This window comes from Rhinoraja longicauda, chromosome 25, assembly GCF_053455715.1.
Source record: "Rhinoraja longicauda isolate Sanriku21f chromosome 25, sRhiLon1.1, whole genome shotgun sequence".
Classification (NCBI taxonomy): domain Eukaryota; kingdom Metazoa; phylum Chordata; class Chondrichthyes; order Rajiformes; family Arhynchobatidae; genus Rhinoraja; species Rhinoraja longicauda.
Genome location: NC_135977.1, coordinates 12,674,549 through 12,695,005, shown reverse-complemented (window position 1 = coordinate 12,695,005; position 20,457 = coordinate 12,674,549). Strand labels below are relative to the sequence as shown.

Below are 20,457 nucleotides of genomic sequence, written 5' to 3'. Positions count from 1 at the left end.
TTGATAATTTTCCTATGACATGTCGAAACATTTGGCTACATTAAAATTCTATATAAATACAAATTATTTTGGTTTTGCATAATGAAGTACTTCTGAAGTACAGTCATGGTTGTAATATTCTAAAAGTGGCAACTAATTTTCACTGAATAGTATAATAACACTTTTTATAATAATATTCAGGCAACATTTTTGTTAAAGATGTTAAATGAGTGCCAAATACGTACACACACAGCGAGGAACTCCCCTGTCTTGCAAAAGAGTGGTGTGGTGTGCATATTGCCATGGAAAAAGTAGATAAGCTTTGGCTTAACATCTCATTTGAATGATAATGCCTCTGACAATATAGCACAACCTCAATATGCACTGGACCATCCACATAGTTTTTGTGCTCAGGTCTCTGAAGTGGAACTTGTACAATGAGATTCACGATTCACAACATTCTGACTCAGTGCTAAGAGTGCTTTCAACTGAACTACAGCTGACATAAATAATGAATACCTGGGAGTAGGTTACAAGCAGGACTCTAATTGAGGATCTGTACAAATTATATATAGAATAATGAAAGCCTGGCACAGTTTCAACCTGAAAAAGACGGAATATAGAATTATTCAAATCTAGGTGTACATTATTGACTGGGATCGAACTGAGTTACCTAGGTGGTATATTGTTCAGAATTGTGCTGAAAATGATTTTTCTGTAGGTTATCAGATATTCCCCAACATTGTATGTGTGGTTTAGTTAAAGCTTGAATTTGTAGTTTCCAAAAGACTTTGCTGCCAAGATTCCTTTCAATGTTTAGAACAGTTTCTGTGAAAGTACAAATGATATGTTTTAGCTGTGCAGCGTGTTCCAGTGGCATACCATATGCTTTCCTTATCAATTTATCTATTTGTGTTGCTACTTTGAGAGCTATAGACTTGGACCTAAGATCCTTCTGTAAATCAATGCTATTAAGAGTCTTACCATTAACTGCATACTTTCCCCCTACATTTTACCTCCCAAAGTGCAGCACCTCACACTTGCGCAAATTAAACTCCATCCGTCATTTATCTGCCCATATTTGTGACTGATTTAAATCCCAGCATATAATTGTACAGCCTTCCTCACTCTTCTCAACTCTACCAATTTTAGTGTCATCTGTAAACCTACGTACCAACCCATCCACATTCATGTTCAAATCATTTATACATATCAAAACAACAGAGGTCCTAACACTGATCCCTGTATAACACCACTGTTCACAGAAGTTTCAACGAGAATAAAACGCTTCCACTACTACCGTGTCTTCCATGAGTAAGCCAGTTCTCAATCCAATTTACCAAGTCACTGTAAATCCCATGCATCATAATCTTCTAGTTCAGCCTATTGTGGGGGACTTTATCAAATGTCTTACTAAAATCTATGCAGACAACATCCACTATCTTACCTTCATCGATTACTTTTCTCACATCCTCAAGATCTAAATTGATATAAACACATGACCTGCCACTGACAAAGCAGTGCTGACTGTACCTAATTACCCCTAATTCTTTCCCAAATGCAAGTAAATCCCATACCAAAGAATCCTCCTGCACCTATTGTCTATTGTCTATTGTCTATAACCCAAAACATCACTTTTCGCTAGAGTCTGACCTGCTGCGTTACTCCAGCATTTTGTGTCAATCCTCTCCAATCTCTCTCCCTTACCACTGAGGCTGATTGGCCTATAATTTCCGGATTTACCTCCACTTCTCTTAAACAAAGGAACAACGGCGAGTGAGGATACAAAAATCTTTGGCAAAGTGTTTGCAATCTCTTCTTTTGTCTCTCTCAATAACCTGGAATAGATCCCATCAGACCCTGGGGATTTATCCACCTTAATGCAATTTTTTCTTCAACATGTATTTATTGAGTTCCTTCTTTAGGTACACAATGGAGCCTGCCTTGCACATAACTGGAAGTGTGTTCCATATTCCAACCACAGTGTAATTTTTTAAAATTCATGTCTTTTTAAAATTCAATCTTAATTCTCTTTCTGCTTATTTTGTAATCTAGTCCTTTACACCTCTACCAAAGGAAACAGCCGCCCCCATGCACTTTGTTCTGATCCCTCACCATTTGAAAACATTTCTATCAAATCTTCTCTCAGCCTTCTCTTCTCCAAAGTGAGTCATTATTGCAAACCTGACACCTCTGGCAGCTTGTTCCATACACCCACCACCCTTTGTGTGAAATATCTTTCTCCAATATGAAACATCCATCTAACTTCTCTCTCTTCCATTCACTTCTGAAATTTCCTGATCTTAGCTAATTCTCCAAACTTCCAATTGTGTTAATGCAACATGTTTTACTCTTCCCTTCAACTTTTATTGAAATCAAGTTTAATCACCCCTCAAAAACCTAAGCACAAAAATCTATGCAAAAATGGTTGAGGGAATACCACACATCCAGGGCTACCACCTACTCTCCCAGTGGATATAAAAGATGCCACTGCATTGCATTGAAGAGACGATAGTTATTCCCAATGTCCTGATATGATGAATATTATCACTCAACAACATGATTTAAAAAAAAATTCTGTAGTCATTATCAAATTGATGTTTATGGGAGTTTTGTTGGAGCTCTGATATTAAATAAATTACATTCAAAATATCACCATAGGGAATCTGGACATTTATAGTTTGCCGATTTTATTCCACCGAGACTGTAACAGTGGTTCATTGATGTAAGTGTTTCAAGCCATTGTGAAGTTACAATGGATGCTGCATCAGTTTTTCTTGAATAATTCATTTCTCAGATCTGGGCATCAATGCAAAGCTCAGCATTATCCATTTATTTCATTTGAACTGCTGTGATCATCGCTGAGTTCTAATAAAGCGAGAACGTTTTAGGAGTTAGACCCAATGACAAACGTTTATATGATATATATTGAAATCGAGGGCATGCAACTTGGAGGGGCACACACATCTCCCATGTGCCTGAATTCCTTCTATTTGTTGGCAAGGGTCATCCTTTTAGGAGGTGTTATTGAATTGGCCAAAGTGACTCACAGCAGAGCAATTTATAGATTGTATGCACCGACGCCAACAGGGGAAGGAATTAATGTTTAATTTGGGAGATAGGATGCCAAACGAACGGGTGCCTTATCTTGGAAAGCGTTGACCTTCTTCAATGTTGTTAGAACTGTGATTAAGTAGAAAGTGTGCCACAAAACACTGTGTCTTGGATGGTAAAAGGCACTGAATGAGGATTTAACGTCACCTTTGTGTATTCATCGTAGTTTTAGATCTAGTTCCGTTGAGTTTCTTGATCAAGAACGACCCTGTTATATTTGGAGGGGGCTTTGGCATTTGGGAAAAGTCATTTCAGATCAAGGTAGAAAATGCATGTAAAGCAGAATAAACCAAAATGCCCAGTGTGCCAGGCAACATTTGTGGGAAAGCCAAACGAATGTTTCGAATGAATTACCTTTCCACGAGAAAGGACAAAAGAAAGCGGTTTAAATGAAATCCACCTTCAACTGCCTTGCTGAAGCTGCGCCTTGGAGACTGACGTCTTTGGCGCCGCAGACCACGTGATCCCCGCGCGTGTGCCACGTGTGTGTGCGCGCGCCGTTGTTATTGTTTGCATCTCGATGTGCCGAGTGCGCGTGGACCGGGCGCGCGGCCGCTGGGGGGGGAGGGGGGACGGGACGGGTTCGGCTCAGGCGCCGCAGACGCGCGTGTCACGTGTGTGATTTTCCCCCACCCCCCACTCCCCACTCTCTATCAGGGTCGCGAGACGCGCCGTTTATGATTTTTTAAAAAGAATCCGCCGGTGGCCAACGGCCTCGCGAGGTGGCGCGGCCTCGCGCGCGCTCCCTCCCCACGTGCTCACGCTCCCGCTTCAAACACAAACCGTCCGGTGCCGCGCGCTTCCCATTGGCCGCGCGGCGACGCAAAACTGTACGCGAGGCAGAATAATAACAGACACCGAGAGGGAGCCGAACCGGGCCTGGTCGGCCACGGGCTGAGGACAAAACCCAGCCGGGATTCGGAGAGCTGAGGAGCAGGTCCGGATCCCGAGCCGCCTCGGGGTGAGGAACACCCCATCCTACGTCCCATTCAATCCGACCCGGGCTGAATCGAGACGCGAAACAAAATCAGACCCCCGCCGGCGGGACGGTCAGTGAAACCGAGCCAGGCCGGGACAACGAGCCGGATCCGGGGCACAGGAGAGGCGGCCCGAGCGAGTAGGGAACGGGAAGGGATTCAGCCGAGCCGCCCGAATTAATTTTTTATCCCGGACCGTAGGACTCGGGAGCCCGGGATTACAGTGCCAACACCACGGAAGAGAAACTATCTCGAACTGCCCTTACTCGGCGCCCAGCAAACAGCAACGCTGGGGTGAGGCGGGGTGAGCCAGAGGGCGGGGGGCACCGAGTGACCGAGTGGGGGACCCCAAACAGAAAGCAACGCCGGGGGCATTGCACCGGGAAGTGAGCGGGCGAGGGAAGCCGAGCCGTCCGGAGTCCCAGCCAGCCCGCAGCCGGCTGAGTCCACGGTAAGGACATCGCGGCACTGGGACGACTGGCGTGGAAGGAGATATCTACACTGGCGTCCAGGCGTTGCGGTAGTTGTGAACGGAGGGGGAAGCTGTTGTCTCCCCCCTCCCCCCTCCCCCCTCCCCCCTCCCCCCTCCCCCCTCCCCCCCAATGAAAGGTGCCAGCAAATGTCGATATCCATCAGTAGAAACGTCTGGGCTTACTGCTTATAGTAAAATTGAACTGTTTTAATTAGCCTTTAAAAGTCAATGTTGGGTATTTGGGAACCATCCGTCATCCGGATTTACTTGTTTCTTTGGAAGTATCCATCCTGGGAGAGTTCAGTTGCAATTGTTTTGAAACCACTGTACGGTACGTGCCGCGATGCGGGATATCAATATCCCGCTGCACGTACTCTTGCTCACGTAAAAAAAAACTAGCGCTTGTAAACAACTCAGGTTGATTAAACTTTTAAAATCAACCCGTGTGCCTCGAAGATTTTTTTTGTGGAGTTAAGGCAGATTACGAGTAAAATTTGATCGCCCGATACACCTTGTCGATGTCTGTGCCCTATTTAGGGTGTTTTTAAAATGCAGTCCATGTGTAAACCTCCTTGGCGAGACTACCTGTCACAACTAAATGCGGCATTATGTAACTAGTTTATTCAGGACGTGTGTGTTATGGGTTAGTTGCCGTATTTACAATGGGATGCATTAGCTTAGGATGTACTTCCCTTTTCGAGAAATCATAGCGAGGTACTATGACGGGCTGGATTTAATGCACGTATACAAGGCGTATGTCGGGAAAATGTTTCCTTTGAATGTTTAGTTACACCTTTTGGTATCTATAAATAAGTGTAGCTTAGTGTATTGTAAGTAGTATATTGTTTAATTGTATGTAGATCGTACTGCCGGTACATTGGCAAGATCAAAAGAAGGGGCTGTAATGTAATTTGGGGATCTGTAGTGAATGTCAAATGAGGGCATCTTGCGTAAACAAGAGGTAAATTAGATTATATTTTGTCCTTAGTTTTGAAATGCACTGACTGTCTATCGCAAGCTTACGCAATGATGGATACGCAATTCGTTGCGAATAATGTTGGATGCATATTCGAAGTCTACAATGTTATTTTTCTATCTCCATTTCCACCCCCTCCCCACTCCACCGTTTTCTGCTGTTTATACGGAAGTGATGTTCCACTCGGAGAACAGCTGTAGTGGTGATTGGTTTCGTTTTTGTGCGCTAATTGGTCGCTCTACTTCAACTGACGTGGGAAGTTCCGTGTAACTGCTCGGTAGTTTTTGGTCAGCTGTGCAGAGCTAACGATTAAAAGCCGGTTGAGTGTTCACGTCACGTAGCGGCCACTGAATCCGACACATTTGTCACCCAAGTTCCGTGAATGGTTTGACGCTTTTTCAGAGTAAATATCTCGGCGTCCTCCGTCGATCACTTGACAGCGTGACGTCATTGGCTAATTCGGAGGCTGCATGAGAGTCCGCATAAGCAGACCAGCAAGCTGAAAGCTTCCGTCAGCCTGTCGTTTTATATTTGTATTTCCATGCAAAGATTTGTGGTTGGAGGAAGACTTGCAAGTTATTTATCCAAGCCAGGCAGCTGCATCTTAATTGGGGATGTGCCTGGGGAACCAAAGCTAATTGTTTTGCCATCTGGCTGTATTTACACTCTGGACGTTGTTTTTGCAACTTTTTTTTAAACTTAAGAATTCTCCTTTATTCATGAATTTTACAACCAATAATGTCACTTTATATGTGACAAATAATGTGGCAAATATGTCACTTTAATAGTACAAGTAAAATTTTGTTAGCAAATGGAATGATATTTTTTCCATTCACACACATTCCTTGTGCACAAAGTCCAAGTCACAGTTCCAATAAGCAAAGGCAAGAGGGCATTTAAAATATAGTTATTTCCTAATAAATCTTTTGTGCAGCTTTTTGCACTCCGTACTAGTCCTGGATCATGAAGTGTGCAAAGAGTTGTGGACAGCTACTTGTACTGGAAGACCAGCAAGTTTCAGGCAGTTTCTCATGGAGTTATATTTACTCAGGCAATTATTTATTCCATTGTGGAGAGTGATTATGGAATACTAGTTAGTTGAAGACCCCTTTGTTTACAATCCATTTTTTGTACTTGCTGTCAGTGGATTACTTCCCCCTCCCCCATTCATAAGATTGCCCTGAAATGTCTGATTCTGTAAGTTTCTCTGCATTTCCCAGTTGGAGCTTGTCTTTTCTAAAACCAAGTTGAATGTTGTTGATGGCAATGGCTAATGGTTGTAAATGGTTAAGAAGGGAAGGGGGGGGGGGGAAGCAAGCCTGTTGTTTAACATTGAATTTTAGATAGCAAATCACATCCCAAGAAGATTCACAAGTGTTATTAAACACAATTTGATATCAAGTCATAATAAGAAGTACTAAAACAGATTGTGAAAGAGGTCTTTTTAGATCTTTTTGTTTAAGACAAGAATGGGGAGGGGCTTTCAGATTTGGCTACCGGTCCTTGTCATCTGAATCCTAGCTGCAACAAATGGACACTTGTGAAGGTTATAAAACTGGAAAAAAGGTGAGACATGGAGAAAGCATGGATGAGAATTTTGCTGGTGTACTAGATAATAACCTGGTGTACTAGATAATAACCAGCAGAGTTTTGGATAACTTAAATTTTATGGAATGGATGGCCAGTCAAATGGTAACATGGATATGGGGGAAACTTTCAGTAGAAGGTGAGCAGAAGCAGGGTCGATTTGGATGATGTTATTAAGATAAAATTGAGTTATAGAAAACAAGTGCAGGAGGAGGCCATTTTGCCCTTTGAGCCAGCACTGCCATTCATTGTGGTCATGGCTGATCATCCACAATCAGTAACCTGTGCCTGCCTTCTCCCCATATCCATTGAATCTACTAGCCCCTAGAGCTCTATCTAACTCTCTTTTAAATTCATCCAGTGAATTGGCCTCCACTGCTTTCCGTGTCAGAGAATTCCACAAATTCACAACTCTGGGTGAAAAAGTTTTTTCTCGCCTCCGTTTTAAATGGCCTCCCCTTTATTCTTAGACTGTGGCCCCTGGTTCTGGACTCCCCAAACATTGGGAATATTTTTCCTGCATCTAGCTTGTCCAGTCTTTTCATAATTTTATACGTCTCTATAAGATCCCCTCACATCCTTCTAAACTCCAGTGAATACAAGCCCAGTCTTTCCTCATATGACAGTCCCGCCATCCCGGGGATTAACCTCGTGAGCCTATAATCATGGTGTCATGGTATAAATTTCTGACTAGATGTTTAGCTCCAGTCAAATATGCCACAGCATAGGGACCAAAGGATGTGCTGCAATGTTCTCCAGTGTTTAATTGGAGGAAATTCCCTTTCAGTCATGCACCAGTAAGCACAATACTAATTTAAATGGTGAGCATAGAAGTTGGGAGGTGAGGTGAAACTGGGTGCAATTGTTGAAAGCAACACTTATTTTGAATTGTTCTCTTGGAGGTAGTATGCACAAGAAATAGGGACCAATGATAGATCCTTGTGAACACCTGTAATGGTGGTATTGTAGCAGGAATAGAACCTATTAAAATTATTTTTCAGAATATAACAAGAAAAGAATGGACCACAGAAGTAGAGCTGCACCCAAATGGACATCAGTGGAGTGGTGGTGGTGTGGCCAATCTAGTCAAGTACAGCAGACAAATTAATGAAAGATGAGGTGAAAGTGGATTAACATAATCATGCAGAATAACATATATGACCTTATTAGGAAGTTAGTAGAATCGATCAGTGGAATTAGTTTCAGCTGATCAAAGCATAGATTAATTAAGGATAATCATGTCTGACTAATCTAGTACAATTTGGTCTACGGGGAAATATGACTGGATATTGTTAATGCAACATTCTAGAAATCATTTAGTAAAATTCTACACAAGGTAAACCCTAGTCACATACATTTTGCCACTTGTTCGCAATTTTTGAGTACTAATCAGTCGGAACGAATGTAGGGAACGTGACTCGTGAGATGAAAGGTCTTAAATATTATCTGCATGCTATTTATAAAGATCATTAATATTTTCAGGAGGCACAATACGATGTATGGGTTCAGGAGATTGATATATGAAGTTACCCAATCTGTTTCTAACTAACACATCCAGAGAAAAGTTAATTAATTGAGAACCTATTAGCTGTGGCAGAGGCAACCAGATGTACACATTACTGACTGTGTACTAAGAAATGGGAGCTCTTGCATCAATGAAATATTTAGAAAGTGATAATTAGTTGTACAAAGCATGGGTCTGCCTCTCATTTAGGGCATCCATTGAAACTATTAACCTTGAAATGGGCTGAGATCAGACTGGTCAACATTTTTCACAGGTATTTATTCACAAAATGCTGGAGTAACTCAGCAGGTCAGGCAGCATCTCAGGAGAGAAGGAATGGGCGACGTTTCGGGTCGAGACCCTTCTCCAGACTGATGTCGGGGGCGGGACGAAGGAAGGATATAGGTGGAGACAGGAAGACAGTGGGAGATCTGGGAAGGGGGAGGGGAAGAGAGGGACAGAGGAACTATCTAAAGTTGGAGATCAATGTTCATACCACTGGGCTGCAAGCTGCCCAGGCGAAATATGAGGTGCTGCTCCTCCAATTTCCGGTGGGACTCACTATGGCACTGAAGGAGGCCCATGACAGAAAGGTCAGACTGGGAATGGGAGGGGGAGTTGAAGTGCTCAGCCACCGGGAGATCAGATTGGGTAATGCGGATTGAGCGCAGGTGTTTTTCACAAATAGGTTAGTGGAAATATGGAATTTGCTCTCCTGAAGTTGGATGCAGCATTAATTGAAACTATCTAGAGATAAAGATAACAAATTAATATTAGGGTATCAGTCAACTACAATCTCATTGTAGGAATAAAAGGATAGATGACTGTATGGTCAATTCCTGTTTCAATGCTACTTGTCAGATAGACTCTCAAACACAGTATAAGCTGGTTTTCTGGCTTCAAGAATTGGGATACTGCTGAGGGAGCCCCTGGCTGACATCAGGAGATCAACTGGTGTTACTGACTAACCATCATCTATCAACTGGCATGTTTTGGACAGCAGAGTATTTACCAAAATTGGTTGTTTTTGTTTTAGTTGTATTCGTCATATTTACAAGGGTATTAAGACCATTGGATGCGCATAACTAAAGGTTTAGTGTTACATTCACCCACTTATTTGGCGTTAATTTTTGCAAAGATTCTGAAGCTTGCTGAGGGAATGAAAATCCAGATGGCCTATCTGATTTGAATTTGATTTGGGTTTGGAATGGAAAGTATAGTTCGGTGATGCTTTGTAGTTGGCAAAATGAAAATGAAACTGCAAATATTGAAAACAGTGTAAATTGCTGACAAACTAACATTAATTGAAATGAATACTTCCTTGTTTAAAACAATATAAAAGTGCAAACTAGTTAAGAAATCCAACTATAACAGAATAAATTATAAATGTAGTTTTTTAAAAAACCTGACATGGCTCATGATGGATTGCTAAAGAGAAGAATGACTCGTATCTGAAACTATACATGAAGACATGTAATAAAACCTGTGAGTTTGTTAGTCATTCTTTGATTCAAAATCCTCAAGATTAAAAAAAGTCATTTATGCAGTCCCCAGGTTTCAGTTTTTGTGATGTCCATAGCTGAGCCTGTTCACGTTGGAAAATAGCACAGAAATAGCTCAGTATGGTAGCTGCATCCCCAGTAGGAATGGCATCAAATGCACATAAGAATGATTACAAAGAACAATTATTAAAAGTGGAGAGAGGGGAAACCTGCTCTGCCATTCATAGAAACCTATTTATGTAGGACTTTTGAGTTTAATAACATTATGAGAGCTTTAGTCGTATATATAAGGAGTCCATAAGTCTGGCATTTGTAATCTGGGGATAATTTTATTGAAGTGAAGAAATTTCTATTTTCTAAACCACATTCTTGTCACCTCCCCTTAACTGCTTGCTTGTAGTTGGCACTTGTAATCGGGATTAATAATCATTTCGGAAATGGAATGTGCTTTCATTCTTGTAGCTCTCATTGGTGACATGTCGCATTAAATTGCAGTGGTGTTAAGCCTTTGGCTTTTTGGTACCATAACTAAATGCAAATGTTTTGGCAACCCATGTAGCTGAAAGCCAAAACTACTTGCCACTCTTTGTGCATCAAGAAAAGCATCTTAATGGGATGGAACAAACATTCAGCATCATGTAACATGCATATGTAGTGCAGAGTACCATATTAATTTCATTGTTCTGTTTTGCTTATCTTGCATTAGTCTTCTGTGTAAGACTGGAGAAACATGGATACCTGTCCATGTCCCCCAGAGATATAGTCTTAACTGCTGAGTTACTCCAGCACTTTTTTTACTGTGTTGCTTTGTGTGGCAAATGTATACCATCAATTTGTGCCTATCTTTGTAGACCTTGGAAATTTTTGTTAGCTCTTCATACATCCAAATGATAGAACTACGTTTTAAAAACATTTTTGGCTTGTTTCCTATTTCAGATTTTGGTTCCTTAGCTTTGCTGCTTTGTATTCAGGCTACCAATTTAACAACTCTGGAGATTATTAAGTGGAAGGATGGTGTGAAAGTTTGAATTGAGTTGTTTCTTAAATTCCTAATGAGTTATGTAAAGTAACACTGGTGGTGTTTTTCTAAATTGTTATGGTAAATAACTGCAGATGCTGGTATAAATCGAAGGTATCACAAAATGCTGGAGTAACTCAGCGGGTTAGGCAGCATCTCGGGAGAGAAGGAATGGGTGACGTTTCGGGTCAAGACCCTTCTTCAGACTGACGTCAGGGGAGGGGGACAAAGAAAGGATATAGGTGGAGACAGGAAGACAGTGGGAGAACTGGGAGGGGAAGGGAGGGACAGAGGATCTATCTAAAGTTAGAGGTCAATGTTCATACCGCTGGGCTTTAAGCTGCCCAAGCGAAATAGGAGGTGCTGTTCCTCCAATTTGCGGTGGGCCTCACTGTGACACTGGAACACAAGTACAATGTGCAGATATTTACAAATATAATACAATACAATACAATATATCTTTATTGTCATTGTTCAGGGGTACAACAAGATTGGGAATGCGCCTTCCATACGATTAGCTAATCAGCATAAATTTATACAACCCAGTGAAACAAATTAGAAACAGTTTAAAACAGTGTAAAGTTCAAGTAGGTCTGTGCCGGTTCACTGTGCGATGTGACCATCCGGCTCAGCAGCTACGGCCCTGGGGATGAAACTGTTCCTGAGTCTGGAGGTGCGGGCGTAGAAGGCCTTGCAGCGTCTGCCTGATAGTAGAATTTCGAACAGACTATTGCAGGAGTGTGAGGAGTCTTTGTGAATGCTGGTAGCTTTTCTGAGGCATCGTGTGTTGTAGATGTCCTCCAAGGCTGGTAGCTGTGTTCCGATAGTCTTCTGAGCTCTGTGGACTAACCGCTGAAGAGCTCTCCGCTCTGCCTCTGTGCAGCTGAGGTAACACACAGGGATGCCATGCGTTAGGATGCTCTCTATGGTGCAGCGGTAGAAGGTCGTCAGCAGCTATTGGGGCAGACCAGACTTTTTCAGTGTTCTCAGGTAGAACAGTCGTTGCTGCGCCTTCTTGACCAGCGCAGCGGTGTTAGTGGATCATGTGAGATCCTCCGAAATGTGAGTGCCCAGAAACTTGGGGTGCACACTCTCTCCACACTGTCCCCATTGATAAAGATCGGAGCATATTCCCCGTTGTGTGATCTACGGAAGTTGATGATCAGCTCCTTGGTCTTGGAGGTGTTTAGGGACAGGTTGTTAACTGAGCACCAGTCCGCCAGGTTCTGCACCTCCGCTCTGTAGTTTTGTTTCATCACCGTTGGTGATCAGCCCGATCACCGTTGTGTCGTCTGCAAACTTGACAATGGTGTTGGTGTCAAATGCAGGAACACAGTCGTGTGTGAATAGGGAGTAGAGCATAGGGCTCAAAACATAGCCCTGTGGTGTGCCGGTACTCGCGGTGATAGTGGAGGACAGGTGCAGGCCCATTCTCACTGCCTGCGGTCGCTCCATCAAGAAGTCCAGGATCCAGTCGCATAACGACGAGCTGAGGCCTAGCTGGTGGAGTTTGGTGATGAGCTTGGTGGGGATGACCATGTTGAAGGCAGAGCTATAGTCAATGAATAGCATCCTCACGTATGTGCCCTGTCTCTCCAGGTGAGTCAGGACAGTGTGAAGACTTTTTATTTGTTTTTTCCTCCCCTTTCAACTCTCACCTTTCTCTGTAACTTGTCCTTTTTTTCCCAGGTCTGATGAAAAACTCATTGACCTGTCTGCAGTTTCTGGCTATTTCTGGTATTTTCTGTTTTTTATCAATGGCATACAGTTAATTTCCCCTAAATCATTCTGGCGAGGGTGGTTTCTATATCCATGACATTTGCATTTTCTCATGTAATTGAGTTTAAGAAGCAAATGTGAAATAAAAACCTGCATTAATACTTAACATATGAGAAAGGATGCTTTGGAGAAGGAAGCAGTTAAGATTTAAACTTATAAAACTTTTCTGTTTTCATTACATATGTAGTATAGAATCTGATTCTGTCTGATGCTTATTTAATTTGTCAATTTATTGCTTAAATTTTATCTAGAACACTTGGAAATTAAAAGGATTCTGTGAAGCAAGGGTTGCTGAGGAAGTAATTTGTGTAATTGGATTTACCAGAATTCAAATAGTTGCACTCGTGGAATGTTCACAGTCATATTATGGCACTATTAAAGTTTTAGTTTCCAGTTGCTGTGATGCCAGAAGACATGTGATCTATTGAAATGGGTGTGCAGAAACATCTGCATTTAAGCCACAGAAACATCACTGTTGGGTTTCTGAAGTGAAATGGGTAAATTGTTCGCTTGTTTAAATGCTGACCTGTGTCACATGTTGCACTTCTTTCCAACCATTCCTGAATGCATCTTCATTAAATTTGAAGTTGTGCTCAACTCATGGTTTAATTCCTTCCTGGTTAATATAAGAAAATAACAGCAGATGCTGGTACAAATCGAAGGTATTTATTCACAAAATGCTGGAGTAACTCAGCAGGTCAGGCAGCATCTCAGGAGAGAAGGAATGGGTGACGTTTCGGGTCGAGACCCTTCTTCAGACTGATGTCAGGGGGGCGGGACAAAGGAAGGATATAGGTGGAGACAGGAAGATAGAGGGAGATCTGGGAAGGAGGAGGGAAGAGAGGGACAGAGAAACTATCTAAAGTTGGAGAAGTCGATGTTCATACCACTGGGCTGCAAGCTGCCCAGGAGAAATATGAGGTGCTGTTCCTCCAATTTCCGGTGGGCCTCACTATGGCACTGGAGGAGGCCCATGACAAAGGTCAGACTGGGAATGGGAGGGGGAGTTGAAGTGCTCGGCCACCGGGAGATCAGCCTGGTCAATGCGGACCGAGCGCAGGTGTTGAGCGAAGCGATTGCCGAGCCTGCGCTTGGTTTCGCCGATGTAAATAAGTTGACATCTAGAGCAGCGGATGCAATAGATGAGGTTGGAGGAGGTGCAGGTGAACCTTTGTGTCACCTGGAAAGACTGTTTGGGTCCTTGGATGGAGTTGAGGGGGGAGGTAAAGGGATAGGTGTTGCATCTCGCGCGGTTGCAGGGGAAAGTCCCCGGGGATGGGGTGCTTTGGGCAGCAAGGGACGAGTGGACCAGGGAATTACGGAGGGAACGGTCTCTGCGGAGCGCAGAGAGGGGAGGGGATGGGAAGATATGGCCAGTGGTGGGGTCCCGTTGTAGGTGACGGAAATGTTGGCGGATGATTTGTTGGATCCGCTGGCTGGTGGGGTGGAAGGTGAGAACGAGGGGGATTCTGTCCTTGTTGCGAGTGGGGGGGAGGGGGAGCAAGAGCGGAGCTGTGGGATGTAGAAGAGACCCTAGTGAGAGCCTCATCTATAATGGAAGAGGGGAAGCCCCGTTTCCTGAAGAGTGAGGACATCTCTGACGTCCTAGTGTGAAACACATCATCCTGGGCGCAAATGCGGCGTAGACGGAGGAATTGGGAGTAGGGGATAGACTTCTTGCAGGGGACCGGGTGGGAAGAAGTGTAGTCCAGATAGCTGTGCGAGTCAGTGGGTTTATAGTAAATGTCCGTCACTAGTCTGTCTCCTGTGATGGAGATGGTGAGGTCCAGAAACGGGAGGGAGATGTCGGAGATGGTCCAGGTATATTTAAGGGCAGGATGGAAATTGGAAGTGAAGTGTATGAAGTCAAAGAGTTCTGCATGGGTGCAAGAGGTAGCACCAATGCAGTTGTCGATGTAGCGGAGGTAGAGTTCGGGGATGGGGGCGGTGTACGCCCGGAACAGGGATTGTTCGACGTACCCGACAAAGACGCAGGCGTAGCTAGGCCCCATGCGAGTGCCCATAGCTACGCCTCTGGTCTGGAGGAAGTGGGAGGAGTCAAAGGAGAAGTTGTTGAGGGTAAGAACCAGCTCTGCTAGGCGGAGGAGAGTGTTGTTAGATGGGAATTGGCTGGTTCTACGGTCGAGGACCTTGCGGTTCCTGGTTAATAGTATTGGAATAAAAATTGGCAAATGACAGTCAATTCATGTGTTTTTTATTGTTCCCAACCATATTTTCCATTTTTTCTTTTGGCTTCAGGAACTTCAATATCAATGTCAACTTAAAGGTAGATTCAAAATACTGGAGTAACTCAGCGGGACAGGCAGCGTCTTTGGAGAGAAGGAATGGGTGACGGTTTGGGTCGAGACCCTTCTTAACATGCATTAACCAATTCCATAACAGTACAGATCTGAGATTTAAACCCATTACTATCAAGAGCCATATAAACTGTAATCTTGACATGTAACAGATTTTAAGCAATGGGTAGGAGCTACATTTTGAGAAGCAATGCGACAGTCAGCAAAATGTATGATGTTACGTGCAAACATTCAAGTTGTAGGTTAAAATTAATGACCAAAGACTGAACAGACTGAGTCATACAGCATGGAATTGGGCTACACCAACCATCAAACATGCATTTACAGTAGGCGTTCCATTTTATTTCTCCATAATTCTATCCATTTTTTTCTCTCTGTCCTCTTTTTTAAATTCTTTAGCAAGTTTTGAGTTAAAATGAAGTAGCTATTAGTAATGCTTTGCAGTAAATTGTGCAGGGGAGTGGGAGGGGAACGTCTTTACATTAGGTTATTTTGTCACGTGGGATTGGGGATGGAGATTGGGTGCCATTGTCATTGTCATATCTGCAGTCATTCTGCCAGGGCTACTGTTTCTGACATGTTTCCATAGCTTGTGGGGTGCCATGTGGAGCTGGAGGACGTTTCTGGAGTTGATCCACTATTTACTTTCATAGATGATGAAAGCATAGAATGGTATAACATGGTTCACATAGTTTTTTAAACACTTTAATATTGGCTGTATTAACTTTGAGCATTTAAGATCTATAATGCCTGAAGCAATCCCTCCATATTTCTCTTTTTCACTAGCTCGCTGCAGCACCTTTGTGTCAAATTTGGTTTTGTAATTTTCTTTTGAATTGTCTGGGTTGTGAGACCCGAAACACCCGATAACCCCAGGTCACATCACTGAGGATGCGTCCCAGTGCATCCAGAAGATGTATCTTGCACATAGTCTTATGTAATATAAATTGTTCTGATTACAATAGCCTGCATTTGTATATTGCCTCTAATGTTATGAAATTCCTCTTTAGAGCTTAGCTTACTAGCTTAGTTGAGACCTGTTTGGAATGCAGAAAATTATTGATCACCAGACAGGAATTCTCATCAGTGGGGTTTTTATTTTGTGCATTTCAAAAACCTGGATGTTGTATAATAGGGATACCAAAATATCTGGGCATTGTATTCTACTAGGAAAAAGGAAAACAACTACCATGGTAAGATGTTTCAGTAATGAATAAAGGACAGACTTGATTCCATCAGTCTTGTCTTGTCATGTTTGTATGTTCAACCATTTGGGGTAGGATCGCAGGCCGGAGAAAAATAGGTTGTTTCTTTTTCCAGAGGGCATCACAGAAATGGTTAAGTTTTATGGCCATTCAGAAGCTTTTGTGGTGATTTCTGGTGTTACTCTAATGGGTGTACATAACATTTCAGCATTGAAATGAGCCATTTGGCCCATTTGTTTTATAATACAAACAAGACTCCTATGCTATTTCATCTTGTCTTGTCAGCATATCCTTTTTCCTGTCTGCTTGTACTTTATTTGGCTGCTCTTTAAAACGCATTGATACTATTTATACCAACGATGAATGGAGTTTCACATTTATGTCACATATCTGTAAAATAAAAAATATCTTTAAAAATAAAGAAATGACTGTACATATGGAATGAATTTTCATGCTACAGGTCTTGTCAGAATAGTTACTGTGAAAGAGCTTGGCAAATGGAGAAGGTTGTGTTTGAACTAGGCAGTGTAGTATCAAGCTTTTGCAGTGGTGTGAAATGGAACTATTAATGTTTTCATGGTAATAAATATCTTCTCCCCCCCCACCACCTTCTCAATTGCCTCCTCCAACAGCTCGTTCCATATATCTACCACCCTTTGTATGAAAAAAAAAGTTGCCCCTCATGTTCTTATTAAATCCTCCCCCCCCTTCACCTTAAACCTCTGCCTGCTGGTTCTTGATTCCCCTACTCTGGGAAGGAGACTCTGCGTTTACCCTATCGATTCCTCTCATAATCTTGTACACCTCCAAGATCACCCCTCCTCCTGAGCTCCAAGGAATAAAGACCTAGCTTGCTCAACCTCTCCCTATAGCTCAGACCCTCGAGACCAGACAACATCCTCATGATTCTTCTTTGCACCCTTTCCAACTTATCAACATCTTTTCTCTACCAAGATGACCAAAACCGAATGCAGCCTCACCAATGTTTTGTACAACTGTAATGTGACCTCCCAACTGCTGTACTCAATACTCTGGTGAAGGCCGAAAGCTGCCTTCACCACCCTATCTACCTGTGATGCCACTTTCAAGAAATTGTATACCTGCACTCCTAGATCCCTCTGCTCTACAACACTCCCCAGACCCTGCTATTCACCGTGTAGGTCCTGCCCTGGTTAGACTTCCCAAAATGCATTACCTCCCATTTCTCTATTAAATTCCATTAACTATTTTCTCAGGCCTCCTGCCCAATTGATCAAGATCCTCCTGCAATTTGTGACAACCATCTTCACTACCTACAATACCACCCATTTTAGTGTCATCTGCAAATTTACTAATCAGGCCTTGTACGTTCTCATCCATATTATTGATATAGATGACAAACAGCAATGGGGTTGGCACCGAACACTGAGGCACGCCACAAGTCACAGGCCTCCAGTCCGAAGAACAGCCTTCCATCGTCATCCTCTACTTCCTTCCATGCAACCAATTTTCTATCGCGTCAGCTATCTCCCCTTGGATCCAATGCAATCTAATCTTCTAGAGCAGCCTACCATGTGGAACCTTGTCAAATGCCTTGCCAAAATTGATATATAACGTCTAGAACTCTGCCCTCATCAACATTTTTGGACACACCGTCAAAAATATACGCGAGTCCTAATCTCCCACGTACAAAATCGTTCTGACTATCCCTAATCTCCCTTGTCCATCTAAATGCATATTCATATTATCCCTCAGAATATTCTTGTGTAACCTTCTGATCATGTCTAGCTGGTTCTTTGAAATCTGGATGCGCATGCAGAATGGAGCCTGGCTTGATAAATTTATCGACTCCTTGAATGCTTAGCATCTCTAACTGTGCTATTTGGTTGGCAGCTGTGCATTCAGTTCTGTATCCAATTCAGTAATTCTCATCGTAAACTTTTCTACCATATCATCTTCCTTCTCTATGTTAGTGCTGCCTTCATCAAACTGGGACATCTCCTCTTGATTTGGACCTGTTTTGCTCCATATCTCTAAAGATTGAAGGTGGCTGTCATTGTTAGTCATGTTACCTCTTTGGTACAGGCCATTCGTAAACTGATATGGATTTATTCTCATTGTATTGGACAATTTGTGCTTTTATTATGGCAAAGGAACAAACATGGCGCAATTGTAAAATTTTACCCTCTTGTTGGGCACTTAATTTTCTCATCTTTACTCTTCTGAAAATAATGCGATTTTGGGCCCTTAACCAAGAAAGGATAAATTAATCTTAGACACTCCAAATGAGATTCACCAGACTAATTCCTGGAATGAGAACGTTGTCCTTACAAGAGGCTACACTGGTTGGGTCTGCATTCTGTGGAGTTTAAAAGAATGAGGGATGGTTTTATTGGAATGTGGCATACTAGATGTTGAGATGTTTTCGCAATTGGGAGAGTATTAAATGAGAGGACCTTGGTATAAGGTAAAGGGGTGGTCATTTAAAAATCAAGGTGCATAGAATTTTTTTCCTGCAGACGCCAATACATCTCTGTCAGTGTTGTGGCAGCTAGTGAAGTGGAAGTAGATACGTTGTTGAATGATTGGCAAATCGATGGATATGGCACAAACGAGAAGCTGAGGGTAGACACAATGCTGGAGTAACTCAGCGGGACAGGCAGTATCTCTGGAGAGAAGGAATGGGTGACGCATCGGGTCGAGACCCTTCAGACTGATGTCAGGGGAGTGGGTGGGACAAAGATGGAATGTAGTCGGAGACAGTAAAACTAGTGGGAGAACTGGGAAGTGGGAGGGGATAAAGGGAAAGCAAGGGCTATTTGAAGTTAGAGAAGTCCATATTCATACCGCTGGAGTGTAAACTACCCAAGTAAATTATAAGGTGTTGTTCCTCCAAAGCGGAAAGGGATGGATATGGAAAGATGTGGCCAGTAGTTGGAGGTGGGGAAAATGTTGGAGGATTATATGTTGTGTTCAATGGCTGATGGGGTGGAAGGTGAGGACATGGGGGATTCTGTCCTTGTTATGAATGGGAGGAGGGGGAGCAAGAGCAGAGCTGTGGAGTATTGAGGAGACCCTAGTGAGAGCCTCATTTATAACGGAAGAGGGGAACCCCCATTTCCTAACGAATGAGGACATCTACGATGCCCTGGCATGGAAAACCTCATCCTGGGAACAGATGTGGCATAGACGGAGGAATTGGGAGTAGGGGATCAAGTCTTTCCAGGAAGCAGGGTGGGAAGAAGTGTTGTCTAGATAGCTATGAGAGATCAGTAGGTTTGTAGTAGATGTCGGTCAATCGTTTGTTTCCTGTGATGGAGATGATGAGATCTAGAAATGGGAGATGTCGGAGATTGTCCAAGTGATTTTGAGTGCAGGATGGAAATTGGTGGTAAAGTTGAAGTCAGTGAGTTCTCCATGGGTGCAGGAGGTAGCACCTGCAGTCGTCAATGTAGCAGAGGTAGAGTTCGGGGATAGGGTCAGTGTACGCTTGGAACAGTGATTGTTCGACGTACCCTACAATGAGGCAGGCATAACTAGGGCCCATGCGAGTACCTATCGCTTCGCCTTGAATTTGTTGAGGATGAGGACCAGCTCCGCTAGGCAGAGAGTATTGATGGACGGAAAATGGCTGGTTCTGCAGTCGAAGAAACGGAGGGCTTTAAGACCTACCTGGTGGGGGATGGAGGTGTAGAGTGACTGGGCATCAATAGTAAAGATGAGGGAGTGGGGGCCTGGAAAAGGGCAATTATTGAGACGAAGAGCTTGTGAGGTGTCTTGGGCATAGGTTGGGAGGGATTGGACCAGGGGGGGACATGATGGAGTCAAGGTACGTGGAAATAAATTCAGTGGGACATGAACAAGCAGAAACAATGCGTCTGTCAGGACAGTTCTGTTTGTGGATTTTGGGTTAGATCTGCCATGATTATAATTGCATGACTAGGCTGACTTGAGCTAGGCAGTCTAATCCTGCACGTATTTTCTTGTGGATTAACCTTTGATTTGTATTAATTGTGGGAGGTTCTTTATTGGGAAAGAGATCTTGCG

At 43.1% G+C, this 20,457-nt stretch overlaps 1 protein-coding gene across 4 annotated transcripts in view; it reads left to right on the top strand.

Annotated features, from left to right (window-relative positions):
* Positions 1-3,675: 3,675 nt before the first annotated feature.
* ypel1 (yippee-like 1) overlaps positions 3,676-20,457 on the top strand; it is a 79,486-nt gene continuing 62,704 nt past the window's right edge. For 3 of the 4 annotated variants that reach the window (XR_013548891.1, XR_013548892.1, XM_078421434.1), the window contains exon 1: positions 3,676-4,521. The gene's annotated coding sequence lies outside the window, so the exon portion shown is untranslated. The remainder of the gene's footprint in view (positions 4,522-20,457) is intronic. The other variant, XM_078421435.1, reaches the window with a different exon arrangement.